General features: G+C 39.2%; 1 non-coding gene across 1 annotated transcript; it reads right to left on the bottom strand.

The window, feature by feature from the left end:
- Positions 1-13,528: 13,528 nt before the first annotated feature.
- On the bottom strand, positions 13,529-13,727 carry LOC148015927 (U2 spliceosomal RNA). The gene has a single exon (XR_015688202.1). It is a non-coding gene; the product is annotated as a U2 spliceosomal RNA (small nuclear RNA).
- Positions 13,728-20,996: the final 7,269 nt, after the last annotated feature.

Below are 20,996 nucleotides of genomic sequence, written 5' to 3'. Positions count from 1 at the left end.
TGCATGAATAGAAGCAATATAAAACAGGGCCAATTTACCTATAAGCTGATATGTTGAAGATAAGATTGAATCATTGCTAATCAAAACCCATTGCAAATGATGGACATAAGAAAACATCAATCCCATCAAACATAAAAGTCACTAATTAAATGAATAAATTTTGGCACCACAAAATATGGTAGATTTACCTATAAATTGAGCTACAGAATCTATGCTCTACCTTGTGTGTTGTGCTACAACAACAATTGATCCTTAAGTTAGAACTAGCATCAAACCCTATTGTAAAGATAGTAGAAAAGGGATAATGTAGAGGGGAAGAAAGAGAGAGCGTGTAAGTACGCGGGAGAGAGAGAGAAATGAGCACCTATCCAATCTTGCCCAAATTGATCTCTGCAAAAGACAATAGCAAGAGCTAATATTTACATGAAGGTATACTAGAAAAACAGTAGAAAAGAGGAAACACATAGAGAGAAAGAGAGAGGGAGAGAGAGATGAGCACTTATGCAATGTCACCCAAAATGATCTCTGCAATAAAACAACAACAAGGGTTAGAACTAACATTATGTTGTATTGAAAATATATCAGCAAAAAAAAACCAAACAGAGAGAGAGATTAACACCTTTGCCTCTTGCTCCAAATAAACTCTACAAGAAAACAACAATTAGAACCAACATCAAATTCTATTAAAAACACAACATAAAAGAGAAACAACACATAGAGAGAGGGGGAAAGAAAGGAGAGAGAGAGAGAGAGAGAGAGAGAGAGAGAGAGAGAGAGAGAGAGATGAGCACCTCTATCTCCTGCCCCAAACAACCTCTGCAATAAAACAACAATAACAGTAAGAAACAACATCAAACCCTATTGAAAAAATAGCAAAAAAGAGAAAATGTAAAGAGAGATGGGCATGTGTTTTGCCCAAAATCTGGAGCTGCATGGAGAAGAAAGTGCAAAGGTAAGCAGAACGCTCAAAACCCTAATTACTCTCAGCAGGGAGCTTCAATGGAGACGAAAATTCACGACTACATAGAAGAGAGAGAAAGTGGTTTGTTGTTCAACTTTTGGGTCAAACTGATTTCGTGAGAGGGAAAAAACTGAAATTGAAAATTCTCCAAAAAAATGGGAGAAATACGAGGTGAGAGAAACTCAAATTTTGTGTACTATTCATTCTCCCTTTTTTAAATCCCCCACTACTCCTTTTTCAAATAGAAAACCCAAGATTTGGAGAGAGAAGATTCACCCTCCATGGATGTCAACATCTAGCCTTCATATTGGACAATCCAAAAGGCCCACATCTTAAACTATATTATTTCTAAGGGCCCATGTGTGAGTTCATTTTTTTCCTAATGTTTGTTACATTTAGTGAATAAATCATGTGTTATAGGATGCATCACAAGATGGCTACTATTACTATCAGAATTTGATTTTAATCTTGTTGTGAGAAAGGGCAAACAACATTACATTGCTAATGACCACATGGCCAAGAGTGGTAAGCGGGAAAAGAGGAACATGGATTGATAATAATCTTTCAGCTTCTTAGTTATTCATTCTATAGCAAGTGGCTCAACTATTCAAAGTTGATTTAATACCCTATTAGGTTGATGACATTAGAGACAAATTAGAGAACAGACTACCTAAGCGCCCTCATAGAAAAAGCTTGACTTGCATGCTTGCTCATTAAAATGAGGTCCAATCAAGTAAGTGGAGGACAATGTGCAGGCTAGGACAATACTGATTGCTAAAAAAGATGCATATGCAAGTATGAGATTGAAGACATGCTGCAAGAATAGTTGGAGTTTATTTCGATACCACCACCATGGGATGAAGGTTGTGTAATCCCAACTTTGGTGGCCAAATTTATGGAAGGATACAACATGATTCATGAAACATTGTGATGAATGGTAGAGAATGAAAGTACCCACCAAGAAGGATAAAATGGAACTTGTGCTAGTGTTGGACCATCAACCCTTTGAGAAATGGGGGTCAACTTTATGGGACCCATCAGCCTTACAACATAATATTCCTAGGAGAGATGCATGATTGTTGCTACCCAACCACATGACCAACTAGTCTGAGGCATGAGCTACAAAGACGAATGATGAAAGGAGGATAGCCAATATGAATGAAGTAGTGGAGCAATTGCTCTCTTCATTCCTGAGCATTCACAAAAGTTGGCACCCTATTATCCATAAGTGAATGGTTAGGTTGAGTCAAAAAAAAAAAACCCTAATCAAAAAAATAACCATTCAATATGGTACTATGATCACAATTCGACTAGGATAACAAGCTTATGGCAAATTTTGGACAAACCCTTTCAAGTTAATTGCTTAACATGCTAGTGGAACTTTTAATCCTCAATTTTCCCATTATTGCAGCATAAGAATGTTGGAAGGAAATGGGGCCTAGGACCAACCACCTCATTGAATTAGAATTGTTGATTGAAACTCATCTTTTAGCCACCCATGCACTCATTATAGAGAAATCTCATAGGAAGGCTTGGTTCAACAAACATGTGCAATAGAGAATTTTTTATCATATAGACTTGGTTATTCTCTACCCACTCAAGGAACACAAGGAAAAACTAAAGCTCAGAGGATCGGGACCCTAGCATGTTTGCACTATTAGCTCAATAAGACCCTCTAACAAAATTTGAATCCATACCAAAGCTTACCTTATATAGTACTTAGCAAGTGTAAATTGATGGTGACCATGAAAATTGAAACCATCCTAATGCTCTTTATATTCTCCCCCAAATTGAGACAATGTGGGATGAGAAATCCTACTAGGATGCCCTTATAAATTCAAAAGCCAATGTCAAGTTGACTATGTCAATTAAGGCATTCATTGTAATCTCCTCAGGGGGGCAAAGTAATCTCCACTTTTAATAAAGTTGGTTTGGCAGAGAAACAACTGTCACTAGCTAAACCCACCTAGCCACCCCATCTTTACAAAGCACAGCTTTCATTGGCCCTAAATAGAAAGATCTTGCTACTCAACAATTCAAAAACCACAAGGTGGCATGCCAACCTACAAAAAAAAACTACAAGAACTTCCCCTAAACCATGTAAATATCACCAATACACTAACCCTCAAACTCGCATTACTCCGACATGGGTGCCCAAGGCTCTAGTGATCACTCAAGGCTACTATTGGGGTAATCATTGTATATGGATCCCAAAAAGAGTGTTTTTCACTCCTTGTAATCACCAATCACCCAAGTCTCTATTGATCACTCGATGCTACTATCAGGGTATTCATTGTATATGGATCCCACAAAAAGTATTTTTTACTCTTTGTAATCACCAATCAAAGCCCTATAAATTGCAACCTAGATGCAACAATTTAATCCTTATTAACAAAATTGTGCCTCATCAATCCATTTGGATATATAGCCCCAAAATTACTTGGTCTATGATGACTATAAACAATCTAATCTCTCATAAGCTCGAGAAAGTTGGGCCTCACATAGCACCAACGTCCAAAGAAACACAAATCTCAAAGCCTATATGTAAGAAAACAAAACACACAACCATAAATATTAAGTCATCGTGTGACAACTACAAAGAGACAGTACCCAAGAGCATACTAGAAATCACTACTACAATGCCCTAATGAATGTGATATGACCACAACCACTAGGTGGAATGGAACCTTGGTAACACCATTGGGCTTCAATTCACAAAAGCAAATAACCCTACTAGAGTGGCTAAGATCTAGTGAATGTGTGATTCCAAGTATCCATTCCTCACGTTCTAGTACAATCATCATCTCGATATTGCTTGTAACAACAATTGTCAATTAATGAACAACATAGAATAGTGTTGTGGTATCAAAACCTACAACATGAATCCAACTCACTTGGTAGAATTTTACTTTGTGTAATTCTCATCCCTTGTGACTTGCCATATCTCTCAAAATTGGAGCAACATACTTTAATGGATAAAGTTCTTCTAGAAGAAGAACTTCATGTAGCAAGTTGACTTCATGATCCATCCTTATTAATGGACATGGTGACTTATATTTGCAGGCTCCCTTATTGGCCCTTGGACTTGGACATGCTTGCCAAGATCCCAATATAACCCTATATTTTTTTATTGTAGCTTCCTTGAGACACACTTGGAACCCATTGACACATTATAGCTAGGAAGCTATCTACTACCACTAGGGGGGGACCAAAGTAAACAAATCAAATGACACAAAATATGGAAATGTGTTAATTTAATGTAATATCATATTGATGTCATTCTGAATGCATTGTTTTTTGTTCATATTTTTTTATAATTCTCGTAGTAATTTATTGTGAAAAATGCATAAATGGCAACTTGGATCCTAGCTCCAGTCATAAAAATGACTAACACTAAGTTCCCTACACTAATTAATGACCTGAGGGATAAAGATAAAATTATATTTACCATAGAACAATGCAACAAGTATGATTTGTGGCCTAGCACTTGGGACTTAGGGAATCTTAAATTCAAGCTAATGAAAAATTGGGAGGAACTAGTCAATGGAAATAGCATGGTCAAGAAACTTGTCAAACAATGTGGTCTGCAACATTATGCTAAAGCGTGGAGTAGACTAATTTACTTGACCACATGCCTAAACTTCATGTGAGACTATGATTCCAAATTGAAAACAATTGTATGATGCTATTGGGTAAGGGGGGAGAAAAATTTTGACAAAGTGACACCATAGCTCATAGATCTTTCCCTGGAATACAACAAAAAGAAGGGGAGCATAAAGGACCTATACAAACACCTATAGTCTCACAAAGATGAAAAATCTTGATGTTAGTCAACATTGTCTCTAGTTAAGTCCCATTATGGAGGAAAGTTGCATGCAATGGCCCAAATCTTCCACCACATGTTTATTTATAAGAAGCCCAACTCTTCCACAATGAGGATATTGTAATGAACTGACCTTAGTACCTTAGATATTATATAATATTTAGTGATAAAAGTAATCAAAGATGTTGCATACTTTGTTGCACATTAGTAAGTTCAAGAGTAATAATGTTTGGGAGTGTCAAAGTCCTTGCCTTTATTGATTCTTTTGAGATAGTAATAGGGATTTTTTATGGAAAATCATGAAGACTGAAATTTGACATCTTTAAGTTTCTCAAAAATGTGAAATGAAGTGGGAAAATTGTAGAGCTTACCAACACAATCACAATAGTTCAAATAGATCTTAATTTCAAGTTCTGGATCAAAACTTATGGTTGTTTCAAGTTTTGTCTAGTGTGCAAGAATTGTTACGTGTGAGTTGCATGCACGTGCAAAAAGGCTACAATTTTTTTTAATTGGAATCCTAAAATTTTAAAAACGTGGATATTCTCAAATTAAGTAAAATCTCTTGAGAAACACTCAAATTAGGTAGCTTTTAAGATTTGATCATTGATTATATAAGCTGCAAATGCTAAAAGCAACCCCCCTCTCCCCTCCCCTCCCTAATTGGCATAAACTAGGTAGCAAGTTGATTTCCTTTTCTTGTGCTTTGATGCGTTCAAGATGAGTCCAAAGAAGCTTCTTTGAATGAGTGCTAGAGCCAAATACAAAGCATGTGGCTAAAATTTCAACATTATAGCCTGGTGGAAATAAGAGACCTCCAATATATAGGTATGGGGCTTGGCTAACGTGGAAAGTGTTGAGATATCGAGCTCCACTCGTGATACGCCAGGGTGACCGTTGTATATTTATGTCACCGACTTGTCAGTTGCAGACGCGGTTGGTACACCGCCCATGAATAATAGCTACATGATAGCTATCCTTATCTACTCTAGTTCGTGGCTCAGTTTGTATGCCACCTTAGTTAGTTGAGTTTGGTTTGAGACCCATATATAGGGTTCTTCTATTTCCTTGTAATAGAGTTCTTTTGGCTTACACAACTAAGAAGAGGAAAACTGTTTTCAGCCTCCACCCTTGTGTGTCTTCCCCCATTGTGCAAGCAAGAAAGCTTCAAGCGAGACTCCTTCCTTCTCTCCCACAATCTTGACAGAAAGTAGAGGCTACAATGACAAGTATTTTCTGAAATGACAAGTGTAGGGACAACCGTCTCTTTCAAAGTGACACATGTCCCATTATAGATGCCACATGTCAATCTTCTAGAGAAAGAAGCTTCTAAGCCTTTTCTCTAAAAAATATCTCGAATAGTTAAGAATTTTAGATCGTTGTTGAAGACAAATTTGTTACTTACAAAATTAAGGATCTTTTGATGTGAACATAATTTTCATTTTAGTAACATCCTAAAAAATTAACTTCCTAAATTTTAGGAGTCACCAATTCTATAGAGCTTGATTGTATAGATTCACTAGTTCATGGTTTGTTTCTTTAATCATGAGCATTTGATTTCACTTTTTAGTCAATGTGACTACCCAACTTTAAAAATTGTTAGTCATCTGAACTTTTTGGTTAATTGAACTATGACTAAAGTTTAAATTTTTCATGGACATCTTGTCATGGACAACCCAAGTAGAATTACAAGTCATTTTTGCCATTGGCCATTAAACATTCAAATAATACAAATTGCCTTTCAAGGTATATGAACATTGAACTAATTTGAATCATTGAGCCAATACATCTTGATAATAGTTGATCTACAAAAAGTTGGTTACACTAAGTTGTGGTGCAACTCTAGTGATAACCAGAGTGTAGCTAGTGATGCCACATGTGAGCTATGGCAACACTATGGAAACAAGCTCTTTACCATGAGTACCTTATCTATATCTTGGAGGATCCAACTTCATTCAGGGAATATCTTTTTGGAGATGACCACTTTTGCAAGTTTTATAAAAGTAGTTACCCTGGCTTTAGCTCCCCACTCCCTCTATGCACCTTGCACACTCACTCTTAACTCTATGCATTACTTAGTCTATGGCCTCCCCTCTCTCTCTCTCTCTCTCTCTCTCTCTCTCTCTCTCTCTCTCAGTCTCAATCACCCCTACACTTAGTGCTCACTTCTACAAATAGTTATATTCTAGGCTTGTGCTAGCCTTTCTCTAGATTCATTCTAGCAAAATCCCTAGTCTTGCCATGGCTTTTCCTTAGAATCTCTCTAAGGGAACCATGGTCAAGAAAAAGAGAGAAAACTACTTGGTGGAAACCCAAGACATACTCAACACTACTACCCAAACACATCTTTTCCTGTGCAAACATTGACTCTATTCACATAAACAAAGCATCTACAAGTTCTTGGTTGCAAAACGCAACCTTGTAGATGTTAGCTTCACCATCCAGAGTAGCTACACAGCAAGAGACAATATCTTCTTGTGTATGCTTCATATAATAGTGCCATTTGAATAGTATCCCTCATGGGGATTGTTCACTTGTCCAGCACCCTTTTACGAAGATGATTATGATCATGCAATGCAAAGGGGGGGTATAACAAGAAGGGTGCTAGGTAGAGATTACCATTATGTAAAATCCAAACTAGCCTAGAGTACCTAAAGGGTGCTAGCCTAACTGTGTGACCACCATCACGTATGGCCAAATAAATGTTCCTAAACTTGCCCAAATACCTACTTTGATTGACACGGATAAAGATGTCAGAGGTGTTCAGAACTAATCTTTTCTTGACTTCTTCAATGGCTTGGTGTTCCTTCCAAGATGGGTAACAGTGGAACATGTCCTTTTCTCTACATGGTCCAATGCAAGAGGAGCTAAAATTTTAGCCGGATGGCTATGTTCTCTTAGATATTCTTCACTTTTATTCTCTCAAAAATTTATAATTTAGAAAGTGCCAAAAAGAGGAAGAGAAGTTGGATGCAAAAATAAAAAGAAGCATGAGCATCAACCCATAAGTACAAAGCATAACTTCAACAATTTATTTTTGTTATTATCTTCTATTATTTTAAATCTAACAACTACAAAAAATTTCATTGTAAATGTGAGTGGTGGGACTTCTCCCATAATAATTCATAAAGTATTACAGAAAAGTCAACCAAAGGCCAAGGCTTGAGAGCTGGATATTACACTCACATGGAATCGACCAAATAGTTCAGTGGAACAACAACAAACCTATCATTAATTAAAAGCTACATGTAAGATTCCAAAAGAGATAAAGAAAGGTTAAGTTCTTGTGTGAAAATTTGCATAGCTCTCTTTTGCCATCTCCTTCTCTCTGCTCCATCTAATAGCAGTCGAGCCTAAATGAGGGTGAAGTAGTGAGCATGTGAGACTTCTTGAGCTTGAGGGTGCAAGGGCTTCTCTTGCTCTCTTGAGTACTCTCTTCTATCTTCACCTTATTCTCTTGCTTGGTCATGTCTTTGGGGACAATGGATCAAGAGGAGACAGAACATGCACAGTGCAACAAGTGACCCTCAAATTTTCCTTCCTTACAATCCAAACTATTGTGGCAAAGATTGAGGCATCAATGAGTGCTCATTGAGCACTCTCCTCACACTCTCTTATCTCTTTCAATAATTTGAAAACCAAAGATAAATGTTCATATCAACTTAGCATATAATTGATTCTCTTTCAATAATTTGAAAACCAAAGATAAATGTTCATAATGCTCATTCTCATTCTTACTGAAAACCGTCTCATTCTCATTCTCATTCTTACTGATAAATGTTCATAATGCTCATGAAATAAGTTGCAATGCACTTTACAATTCCCATTAATGTAATTCTAGTGTAAATGGGCATTTTTTGAAACTTTCAAGGTGTAGTCACCATTATTAAGCAACATCCATGGCCATAAATAATGGGACTTGGTGATGTATTGAAGTTCAAAATAGACAACACATGGATTTTTTCAAGAAAGCACATTTGCAATATAAGTAGACTAGACATTAGGACAAAAGTGAAGCGAAAGGAGCCATGTAAGAAGTTGATTAAGTTCTTAATCACATGCAAACTAAATTAAGAAAGGGGAAGAAGGTCATCTTGTTAATCTTGCTAAGTTCCATTTAACTTTAGTATTGCATCATCATTAAATAACAGGGATGCCTCTATCTTTTCTCTCTATTTCCTTTCCTTTTGTCTTTATTAGTTCCATTCCCATAAAGTTTACAATTGATAGTACAAATGGATCATAAGAAATGATTAGTAATGGTGATGCATTTCAAGTTAAATTTTTTTCTTGGCTTAAGAAAGAATGATATGCAATTGTGGAGAGTGGTTGGAGATGAGATGATAATGTATTGATACACTACAATAACTTGTTTGAAAGCAAGCATCTCCTAGGTTAAACCTTTCAGCACAAATTCGACACTATATGATTTCTACGTGAGTTGCATTCCCCTTTACTACTCCAAAATGAAAAACATAGGTTGGTGCATAAAAATGAAAAACTTTCAATTGGCTGGTGCATGAAATTTATAGCAAAGGGACATAAAATGAAGACATTGGATGCATCTACTCTTGATGTAATGAAGAGAATGGGAATTTTAAAAAGAAGTTTTAATTACATAACCAAATGAATTCTTTAGAATTTAATAGAATGAAAAGTGCATCCTCTTAGACAAAGAGAATGGATTGTCTATTTCCATGCTTGAGAATCTCACTTACTAGTATGCTCCACATTTTTTGGAGACTCATAGCCCTCCCCCCTCTAGTTGTCCCAAAGTGTCCACACACACACACACACACACACTCTCTCTCTCTCTCTCTCTCTCTCTCTCTCTCTCTCTCTCTCTCTCTCTCTCTCTCTCTCTCTCTCTCTCTCTCTCTCTCTCTCTCTCTCTCTCTCTCTCTGTGTGTGTGTGTGTGTAAAAGGGTTTTTTTCTTTAAAGAGAACGAATTGAGAGGTGGGTTTGTAGACCTAACTACCATGAAAAATAACCATGGCATGTGGCACAATGGACATCTTGAGATATGGTGCAATTGATGATTGCTATACCATGTTAGAAGGATGTTGTGGTCTTCAGTGTGGAGAATTTAAATTGTAAGGTGAAAGCCCAATTCTAAGGAAAGCCACATAGTATGGTTGATATTGACCATGCCTTGTGGAGCTTGTTAAAATAGAACACACTTGTAAAATGGCTTAAAGCTAGAAGGACACACAATCCATAATCAGCCACACTACATGGCATTGTTTTATTTTCTAATCAAAAGTGAAGAAAAAAAGAAATAGCTTTACATTGCGAGCTACTTTCCCGAGGGACCTAAGTTGCAGTGCTACATAGATCAGTACATTTGGCTTTGCAAGAGCTAGAGTCATTAGCATGATGCTGGATAGGCTTGTGGATATTCCACCAATTCTAGAGTCACCACTTCACTGTAGGTGGGGACATAGCACATCAAAGCTTATAAAGGTCCACAAGGCTTTTAAGGCAAAGGAGACATGCCGAAAGGGAAGTGCAAAAGGTAAGCCATCAAAAAAGGCACCCTTGGGAAACAAAGACAAAGGACAATGGAAAAAACCTTCCAAGGGGAAGATCTCAATTGGGGACAATGACATAGAGCAAAAGGGGCCACGTGTCCAAATAGAATCGCAACAAGTATGTCTAATCAACAAGGTGTGGAGCAAACAAAGAAAACTCCCAATATGAGTTCAAGGGGCAATCCTACTAGGAATGGGTAAGCTAATCAACAATACTAGGGAGGGACAAGGCAATTAGTGGAACCAAAGAACCATGATGAGTCCCGGGAACACTACTATGAAAGAGCAACATGGCAACCACACCCCCACCAAAAACCTTGAACTCCTACCAAGGAGGGAGAAGTGGCATTGCAAAGAAGGACCCCAACAAACAAGCAATGATGACAACCAAAGGGCAAATATTGGCTTTGTCAAAATTTAAAGAGGATCTTGTACATTGATCTATCCCAAACACGAGAACACAAAATTGTAGTGAAATTGTGATAGTCTTGATCATAGAATAATGTATGCATCTAAGCTTCACCCAGTCACAGATAAATCAACACAACTTAAGTAAGAATCCAAGTTAGCTTGAGCCTCGGTATCCATGGCCACCTCCTTTAGCTCCAATTGGCCCATCTTTGCCCCCACCTCCTACATCAGCTCTAGTGATTGCTCATGTTCCTATTCCAGACTTGCCCAAATACCTACTTTGATTGACCCAGATAAAGATGCCAAAGGTGTTCAGAACTAATCTTTTCTTGACTTCTTCAACGACTTGGTGTTCCTTCCAACATGGGTAAGTGGAACATGTCATTTTCTCTGTATGATCCAATGCAGAAGGAGCTCAATTTTCAACCACATGGCTATGTCCTCTTAGATATTCTTCACTTCTACTCTCTCAAAATTTGCTACTTTATCTGGAAATGTTTCATCTAACCTTTGAGGGCTATTAGGCAACAAAGAAGTACCTTTCATATGAGTTATGCAGCTATCTTGACATAACTTCTCCCACTACCATTTTAAAGGCTCTTTTAAGTCTTTTTATACCCGAATGGAGATAGGCCACAAAGGTGGAGCTTGGTTCTAATGCTTAGAATCATGGTTCAGGGTCTCACTGGATAGACCCTCTCATCAGTAGGTTTATTTGGCGTGAAGTGGATCTTCAAAGAAACATTCCACTCCAATGGTGCCTTGGACAGGTACAAGAACCACTTGGTGACCAAAGGCCATGTGCAACAAGAGGACCCTCTCATCAGTAGGTTTATTTGGCGTGAAGTGGATCTTCAAAGAAACATTCCACTCGAATGGTACCTTGGACAGGTACAAGAACCACTTGGTGACCAAAGGCCATGTGCAACAAGAGGGCATTGATGACACTAAGACGATCGCAGTTATGGTAATATGATTACCATCAAATTGATGTTAGCTCTCATGTCACATCATCATCAGCCCATGTCAAGAACTCCATCCTAAATTCAAAGATTCAGTAGGAAGATTATGCAAGCAACCCAATGGATTTTTCATTCTATGGCATTAGAAACATGTCTACCACTTGCAATGGTGGCATGAAGCAAGCCCCTCAAGCATGATTCTAGTGCAACTCTCTTTGCTTCCTCAGAAGGATTCCACTTGGATGCATCTCTCTCTCTCTTTTTAGCTAATCCTTTTCTTTTCTTTATAATTATGTAAGTGACTGATCTCATTATCACAGGTTAGAGGCTTCAAATGCGCAGCACTTTGCTGTCACATACAAGCATTACCCTCGAGCACAAGCCACGTGCTATCAAAATCATTTTCATTGCCCCTACACAATCAAATGTCTCTTTTCCTTGGCCTTCGACGTGCTGATTATGTGCTCTTACAACCACCCGGGATCATGTCAAGAGAATCCCCGAGAGATCTCCATCATGCATTTTTCCTTGGCTAGCTGATGGCCCAAGTGGGCAGGTGGCAAGCCCAGTAGCCAAGATAGTTGCAGGCTATGGGCAGGAGGTGGTGCAATCTGCGATGCAGCCAGTGTTCGAGCAGGCGTAGGCTGGCAGGTCCAAGTGGCTAGGGCTCCTCGTTGCTCCTTTAGAGTACCATATAGAAGGAGTTGAGATCCGCAAAGCAATAACCTTAGTGCAACTGTGGGTGTACGTACGCTGCAGCCTTCGGAGAAACGCACAGAATATGTCGATAATGCCTCCCCCCACACGTCAAAAAAAAGCAACGAGAGAATCAAACCCAAGGCTGCACCAAATTGCCATGAACGTGACAGGACTTGAGGATGTCATCAAGGCAACAACTCTAAAGGCCCATAACCTTTTGCACACGTGCTGTGAACATCCATGGAGGAGTTCTCCACCCAGCCGTAGCCTCCTTTTTAGACCCAACCATGTCGTACCTGGATTTAAACGGAACCTCTGCCGCTACTAACCGTGCTCACAATGGGCACATAATGCTTCATGCCCACTCTTTCTACCAGTGCTCCTACCCCAATCTAGACTTTGCATGCGTCGGCAACGACAGCAGCTAGGAGGGAGGCAGCCAGAGACTGGCACGCTGCCCTTGGTTACATCTTTGGGGAACTGGCAGGTGCAATGACTGAGACTTCGGGGGATACGAAAGCGTGCCTGTTCCCACCAAATCCAAAACGAGAAGCCCTTTGGGTTTCTTGGGTTACTCGAAGGATGGGAATGTGAAGCTTGAGGTTTGGGCTTTTGCAATCCTGGCAGCATTGTGTTGGCTTGGTCGCGCTACAGGCCGTCGTCGGTGGGCTGTAATTTAAAGATGAGGTTCAGGTGCGGGTGCGGGTGGATTGCGTCCCGATGACCCTTGGGGCCGCGAGGACGTTGCCGGATTCTTCGTGGGTTCGCATCCTAGCGATTGAAGCCTCGAGGACAGGGGTCCAGATGCACTCTCGAGGCCGCACAGTTCATGCTAAGCCTTCCCACGTGGAGGGAAAGGTGCTCTTTGGACTTGTCTCGGGTGGGACATATCGCACGCGGCCAGGGGCGATCCTCGTGTCAAGTGTCCACCCGAGTCCTCTCTCTCTCTCTCAGCATCTTGTTCGCCTTCCTGCCGGGGCATCATATGCATCCACTCCGTTCTAGCAGGGCTTCATCAGCGACAAGCGGAGTGCGAGGTGAGCATCGAGCGTTTTACGAGACAGTGATACGCTCCACCGGCAACCTTGGTTACGCACTTGCGCTGCCTGCGCCAATCCGTATTTCATCCAAGACCTGTGAAGGGGGTGCGCCAAGCGCTCCGAGATAGTGCAATACGGAGGCGACGCGCGCAGCCCCGGGCAGCAAGCTGCCGGGTGGGGCTGCCCCCGTGAGAAAAATTAGGTTAATATCGTAGTGACCCGATGGGTCACGTATCAGATATTAAACTGATAAGAACAGATACTACACTTGATCTTAGCCAAAAGGCCGAGAAAGGTATGGATACTCTGAGCTCCGACCCTTCTTTTTATACTACCCTTCTTTCTCTCTAGGCTCTCTCTCTCTCTTCCGTGTCTCACGCTTTTGCGTTTCCTTCTCCGTCCAAGGCTGTGCCTACGGGACAGCCGCCTTGTCCCTTACTAATTGCCTTGTCCCTCCCTCCCTCCCTCGCACGAGTGCTCTTTACACTCGCCGTTGTTGATTAGCTTACCCATTCCTAGCAGGATTGCCCCCTCTACAACTCATCTTGGGACTTTTCTCCCTTTGCTCCACACCTTGTTGATTAGACATACTTGTTGGGATTCTATTTGGACCTCTGGCCCCTTTTTCTCTAAGTCCGTGTCCCCGATTGAGATCTTTCCCTTGGAAGCCTTCTTCCGTTGTCCTTTGTCTTTGTTTCCCAAGGTAGCCTTCTTTTATGGCTTACCCTTTGCACTTCCCTTCTGGCATGTCTTCTTTGCCTTAAAAGCCTTGTGGACCTTTATAGGCTTTGATGTGCTATGTCCCCGCCTACCATGAGGTGGTCACTCTAGAATTGGTGGAATATCCACAAGCCTGTCCAGCATCATGCTAATGGCTCTAGCTCTTGCAAGCCAAATGTGCTCATCTGTGTAGCACTCTCATGTGAATTGTAGAGTTGGAGTATGGTGAGCATGCACAAGGAACTTTCTTACATTACATGCAAGAATAGATAAGAAAGAAGACTTACTATGATCCCTTTGTTAAATAGCATAAACTTAGCCTCTAGATATCTCCAAGCATTAGTAATGATGCTCCATTGCACATCATGAAGTGTTATTCTAATGACGAGTGTACAAAAGTCCGAGATGGCAATACTCCAACCTAAATTGGAAAAGTTATCTCAATATAAGTATCATCACAATTGGCAAACCACCTTTTCCTTCAAGTGTTTCTACATACAAGCCACATACTCCATAACTCGCCTATATCTCATACTCCACTTGTACTACTACAAGGATGCAAGATAGAAGAGGTAAGAGAGTGTGAGGAGGTATCCATTGCACATTCTCATATGTAAATTGTCCAATGCCATCACCATCTTGAAGATTGACCATGTTTTGCCTAGGCAGGTATATTTGCAAGTGTAGTACATTTGAGCCTCTCTTAATATTACAAAACCCACCTAACCAAGGACCCCAACCATTCTGAGGGCTCATATTAACTTTTCAGGGATACTGAGAGACTCCAAGGCCATTTATAACATACCCTCCTAACAAAATGTTGGATTCGAGCAACCAAAAGAGACTCTTCTTATTAAAGAACCCCCTAGTTACCATTAGCAAGCCCACCTAATCAAGGGAAAACTATTTTGAGGGCTGATATTACTTTTTTAGGGATATTAAAAACTCCAAGGTCAATCATAACATAACCTCCTAACAATCCCTTTAGTGTGTGAGGGACTTGGTAGAGAGAAGCTCTTGCCATTCCACTATCTCCTAATCCATCCTTCCAATTTGAGAGGTGAGATTGAGGGTCTGTATGTGAGGTTAAGTCAAGAGAGAGTGAAGGACCCATCAAGAAGCTCCATTCACTCTAATTCTACCCTTTTTCTTCATCTTTTCCTCTCTATATCGCATGTAAATGAGGATATGAGGACATGGAGTGAATCTAGGGGCATCGCATGGACTGTGGAGCATTTCTTATCAAGATATCGCAACTATAATGAGTTAAGTTGGTAAGTATACTCTCAACAGCCAAGCTTCAAGTATTCTAGTACGAAAGTGATAGATTAGATTTATCATAAGGCCTTGCATGTGAGATGGCTAGGTGAGAGCCATTGACTATGTGCATCATACCATTGAAACAATAAGGGTTGTGTCCTAAGTCCCAACATCAAGCTCATGAAGCACAACATTGTTAGTTCCATTGTTAGGACCAAGGACACTATGACCATTGAGTCTCTTACGCACTTCATGACATGGAATAGGAGAATGTCAGTCAAAAGGACAAGGAGGACATTGGAGATTACGTCACCCACGTGTGGAGTCTCTTTAAGAGAATCCCAACCACAAAGTGACCTAGTGAGTGAGCGATCTCCACCATATTCATAAGTGGAATTAGGAGTGAAGAGCTCTACAAGGCCTTGGTAGGCAATTTGAACCTGCAGATGGAGGTGCTAGCTAGGGTCTTTGAAGAAGCCATACACATAGACGACTTGGTCAAGGAGAGGAGCTCGAGAGACACAAGCCGAGATAGTGCAGCCTCTAGAGCCTCAGAGAGAGCTATCACTGCTAGCGAGGGATCTAGTCAGAATAAGCAAGAGAAAGGGAAGAGTGTTGACACGAGCCAAGAATTGGCGGACGTAAAGCTAGAGCTAGCCAAGCTCCAGGAAATGATTAGAAGACTTGTGTAACCTCATGTGCAATGTGTCCACTACTGTGGAGGGAACCACCTCTCAACCGAGTGCATGGATCCTAGATCTGGACCTTGTGCCAACTGTGGTAGGTTTGGACACGATGCTATGCATTGCCGATTACCGAGGCGATCACCATATTTGTAGGTTTACAACCAGCCATACTACTTGGGAAATAGACCGTTGCAATCTCATACCGGACTTGTAATCACCTAGGGCATATCTCATCTCGTTGCCTCAAACAAGAACAAGCTAACTAGGATAAGATCGATTTGAAATGCCCCGAATGTGGATTCACTCACTTATACGCCAAATGTCCCAAACGAGAACTGCCTATTAGCTCAACCATTGTACCTTATGTACCTTTGGGGCTCTTTGGAGTTGAAACACTCGATGGTGAGGCCACTCCCATCTAGTTAAATGTAATGACTAGGGAAATGCAAAGTAGTGGTCTGGTGCACAGATCAGATGTTGTATGCGTACGTAGCGAGCACCAGAAGGTCTCCAAGAACAAAAGAGCTCTACTTTTACACAAAAAACTAGAGAGAAGACTTGCACGACATGAAGCAAAAGACTAATTGGGTACAATCTCCCCCCATGCCTTGTGTGAGAGCTCCACAAAGGATGTATTTGATATATGATTCATCCCCAAGCTCAAAAAATAGCCTAATTTACAATTAGCACGCTTTAGCTTTTGTGTTTGCTTTTGTCCAACTAAAGAATTAAAGCAATTGGACGTCCAAAGAGTCGGGTTGTGCCCAAATACAATGTCCAATAACAAATATTTAAATCATGCGCCCATGCGCATACAAAATAATAAATAAATGTCAGGCACTTCAATAAATAAGCGCGTCAAACCACATATTAGCACCACGCCTAAGATACGCGACCATCAAAAATGATAATTTCTTCTAAATAACTTGAATACACGCTATCACCCAGTGCTTCCCAACACCACTGCTGCCTGCTCTCGCATCAACTGAAGCATTCACAATTGTTAGAAAATAATAAAATTGAAATGAAAAAAGTGAATACCTAGCAGTCTTTAGCTACAAAATAAATAAATTGGTTAGAACTCAATCCTAACCTTAATTTATTATGAGTGCGCACTCTAAACTCATAAGCATCCATTATTTTAAATATATATTTTGCGGAATCACCCACTGGAACATTTAATTAACAAGATGCCCGAAAAGGACAAGCGTCCCCATCGACTTTTCGCACAAGGAATCCACCTTGTGTATGAGCCTCGGCAACAAATATAATTTTACGGAATCCATCGCAAAATCTCACGGAATCCACTGTGGAATATGCCTCCTGGCATCATACCCCCGGGTATCAGCTCATTGTGGAGCCAGCAGTGAGGGGTAAGCACTTAGGTCTCGAGCGTGCATCCATTGGGCCTCTTCAACAGAATGATTTTTAAACTTAACCAAATATCTAGAATATCTATGGCTAGCTCTAGTGGTCATAAGGTCAGTATCTAGAATAGTTTCAGGTTCAAGGATTTCAGTTTCTTCTTCTAACAAAGGAGGGTTTTCATAGATAGGATGTACATGTAATTGGCCTCTAAAAGGTCATAATAAACTAATATGAAAAGTATTGTGGATTTTCCAGTGTTGTGGTAATTCTAGTTTAAATGCAATGTCATTGATTTTGTGAATGATCTTGAAAGGTCCATAAAATCTAGGAGCTAACTTTACAACAGGTGTTTGTCAACACTTTGTAATCTTCGCTTTTCAATAGGTAACCGAACATAATCATCAACTTTGAAACTCATAGCTTTTCTTTTCTTGTTGGCTTGTTTTGTGTATGATTGCTGGGCTTTCGCAATCATATCTTTAACTTCATCAAAAATAGTAGCATGCATGTTAGCAAAATCATCAACAGCTTGAACTTTGTTTGACAATGATGTAACAGGTGTAGGTAATCTATATCCATAAATAATTTCAAATGGTGCTTTCTCTGTAGCTGTATGTGGTGTGTTATTGTATGCAAATTGAAGTAAATGTAAATATGTATCCCATGTTTGTGGATTTGAAATTGTGTATGCACGTAAAAGATCTAAAATGGTACTGTTGTCAGCTTCTGTTTCCCATTTGTTTCAGGATGAAATGCAGATGAAAAATCAATCTTTGTTCCTAAATTAGCAAACAAAGTAATCCAAAAATGATTGCAGAATCTAAAATCACGATCAGAAATAATAACTTTTAGCAAACCATGATTAGTGAAAATAGTTTTCAAAAACAATTGAGCAGCTTGAGATGTAGTTAACATTTTCTTGCATGGAATGAAATATGCTTGTTTGTTCAACCTATCGACAATAGTCCAAATCATATCATGATTAGCTTTAGTGTTAGGCAAACCAACGATAAAATCCATTGAGATCTGTTTCCATGGTCGTTCTGGAATTGGTAAAGGCATTAATAAACCATATTGTTTACCATGGTGTCGTTTAACTCTTTGGAAAATTAAACATTCAGATACAAAGTTAGATACATCAGATTCCATGTGAGGCCAATAAAAATCTTCAATCAGTATATGCAAAGTAGAAATAATTCCTCTATGGCCTTGGTATGGGGGACAATGATTTTCATGCAAGACAAATGATCAAAATTGAACAGTTACACATAATCTTTTTTCATAGAACATAAATCCATCAGCGTAAGACAATGAATCAATTGGAATCCAGTTATTTGCAACTAATTTATTCCAATCAGCTTGAAAACTAGGATCTTGGTCATAGGTATCTTTCATAGGAAGAAGAGAGTCAAAAGATATCGCAGAGATATTATGAATAGTAAGACTTCTACTTAAAGCATCGGCAACAACATTCTCTTTTCAGGGTTGATATTGTATGAGTGGATGAAAACTTTGAATAAAAACAGCCCATGTAATGTGTCGGATATTTGTGGTTGACTAAGGAGATGTTTAATGCTTTGTTAGTTAGTTTTGATCATGAATTCAGATCCCATTAAATAGTGTTTTCATTGATGTAAAGCTTGTACTACAACTAGCAATTCCTTATCATAGGTAGAATACTTAAGTTCAGAGGGTTTAAGTTTGCAACTACAGTAGGCTATGGGATGGGAATCTTGCATAAGGACTGCTTCTATTCCAGATCCACTAGGGTCAGTGACTACTAGGAAAAATGGTCTATTGAAGTCAGGTAATTACAATACAGGAGCATGAGTTAAAGCATGTTTCAGTAAATGAAAGGACTTTTGTTGATTATCGGACCAATGATACACAATGCCTTTCTTTAATAATTTAGTCAAAGGTAATGCAAGCAATGAAAAATTTCTCACAAATTTTCTGTAAAAGCTAGCAAAACCTAAGAAAGAACGTAATTCGTGCACATTTTTAGGTTTGGGCCAATTCAAAATTACTTTTATCTTTTTAGGGTCAACTTTAATACCTTCAGATGAAACAAAATGTCCTAGGTATTCAATTTGTGTTTGGAAAAATTCACTCTTTTCAGGATTAGCATATAATTGATTCTCTTTCAATAATTTGAAAACCAAAGATAAATGTTCATAATGCTCATTCTCATTCTTACTGAAAACCAATATGTCATCAAAGAAAACAATGACACAATGCTGATGCTTCAAAAATATGCGATTCATCATACGACTGAATGTGGCTGGCACATTAGTTAAACCAAAAGGCATAACAAGGAATTCATAATTTCCAAATTATGTTCTAAATGCAATTTTGAAAATATCAGATGTGTCCAATTGTACTTGATGGTATCCTGATTTAAGATCTATCTTGCTAAATATTGCAGATCTTTGTAGTTTGTCCATAAGATCTTCTACCCTAGGAATCGGATATCTATTCTTAACAGTGATCTTATTTAGGGCACCATAATCAATGCACATCCTATAGGTATTGTTTTTCTTTTTCACTAATAGGACAGGTGCACCAAATGGAGAACTACTGGGTCTAATGAGTCCTCGGGTTAACAATTCTTCAACTTGGGCTTGAATTTCTTTCTGTTCAATTTGGTTATGTCTATATGGTGCTTTGCATGGTGGTTGTGATCCAGGAATTTGGTCTATTTTGTGATCTTTGGGACGTATAGGTGATAAGCCCGGTGGTAAGTCAGTAGCAAAACAATCTTGAAATTGTGAAAGGAATTATGCGTGCCTAGGATGCATCTGATTTTCTTTAGCTTCAATTTCATTCACCCATATTAAGTAGGATTTGCTACCTTTTCGTAATGCACGTTTAGCCTGTGTATGACTAAGCAATGGAAAATTATCAAAAGTGTGCATACCATGTAATGTGATTTGTTTCCCTTTATAATGAATCTTCATTGAATGCGTGGAATAATCTATATCGGGATTGTACTGATGACGCCAAGGCATTCCTAAGATAATGTCACTAGATTGTAAAGGCACAACTAAGAAATTTCTACGTTCAACATAATCACCAATTTTAATTTCTAAGTCATGCACTTCTTGTGTTCCATTGTATCTAGTGCTTAAAAATGCATCCTTGATGCGATAATGAGTAGAAACAGTATGTAAATTCAATTCTTTGACCAGTTTTGCAGAAATAAAGTCGTGTGTGCTCCCATCATCATGTAGAACAGTCTTTTCTTTACCATGCACAAGACATTTCATCATTAATAAAGAATGGGAATTTGGCATACCTGGTAAAGTATTTGAAGTAGTACCAATATCGTCATCGTCTTCCGTGAAATCTTGCATTTCTTCATGTTCTTCATCTTCTGTCACTCCCAAATAGTTGATATGAACAGTTGACTTTTTGGACTGACAATTCGCCGCTAGATGTCCAGGTTGATGACATTTGTAACAAACTATGGGTTTGGCTTTAGACACATTATTGGTAATAGGCTGGAAGTTTAGGAATGTTGAGATTTGGCTGTAA

The sequence above is a fragment of the Lygodium microphyllum genome, chromosome 23, assembly GCF_053477565.2.
Source record: "Lygodium microphyllum isolate KBCC chromosome 23, Lygodium_microphyllum_v1.1.10, whole genome shotgun sequence".
Classification (NCBI taxonomy): Eukaryota; Viridiplantae; Streptophyta; class Polypodiopsida; order Schizaeales; family Lygodiaceae; genus Lygodium; species Lygodium microphyllum.
Note: the sequence above shows the minus strand (reverse complement) of the source record. Positions and strands in the feature narration are given on the sequence as shown.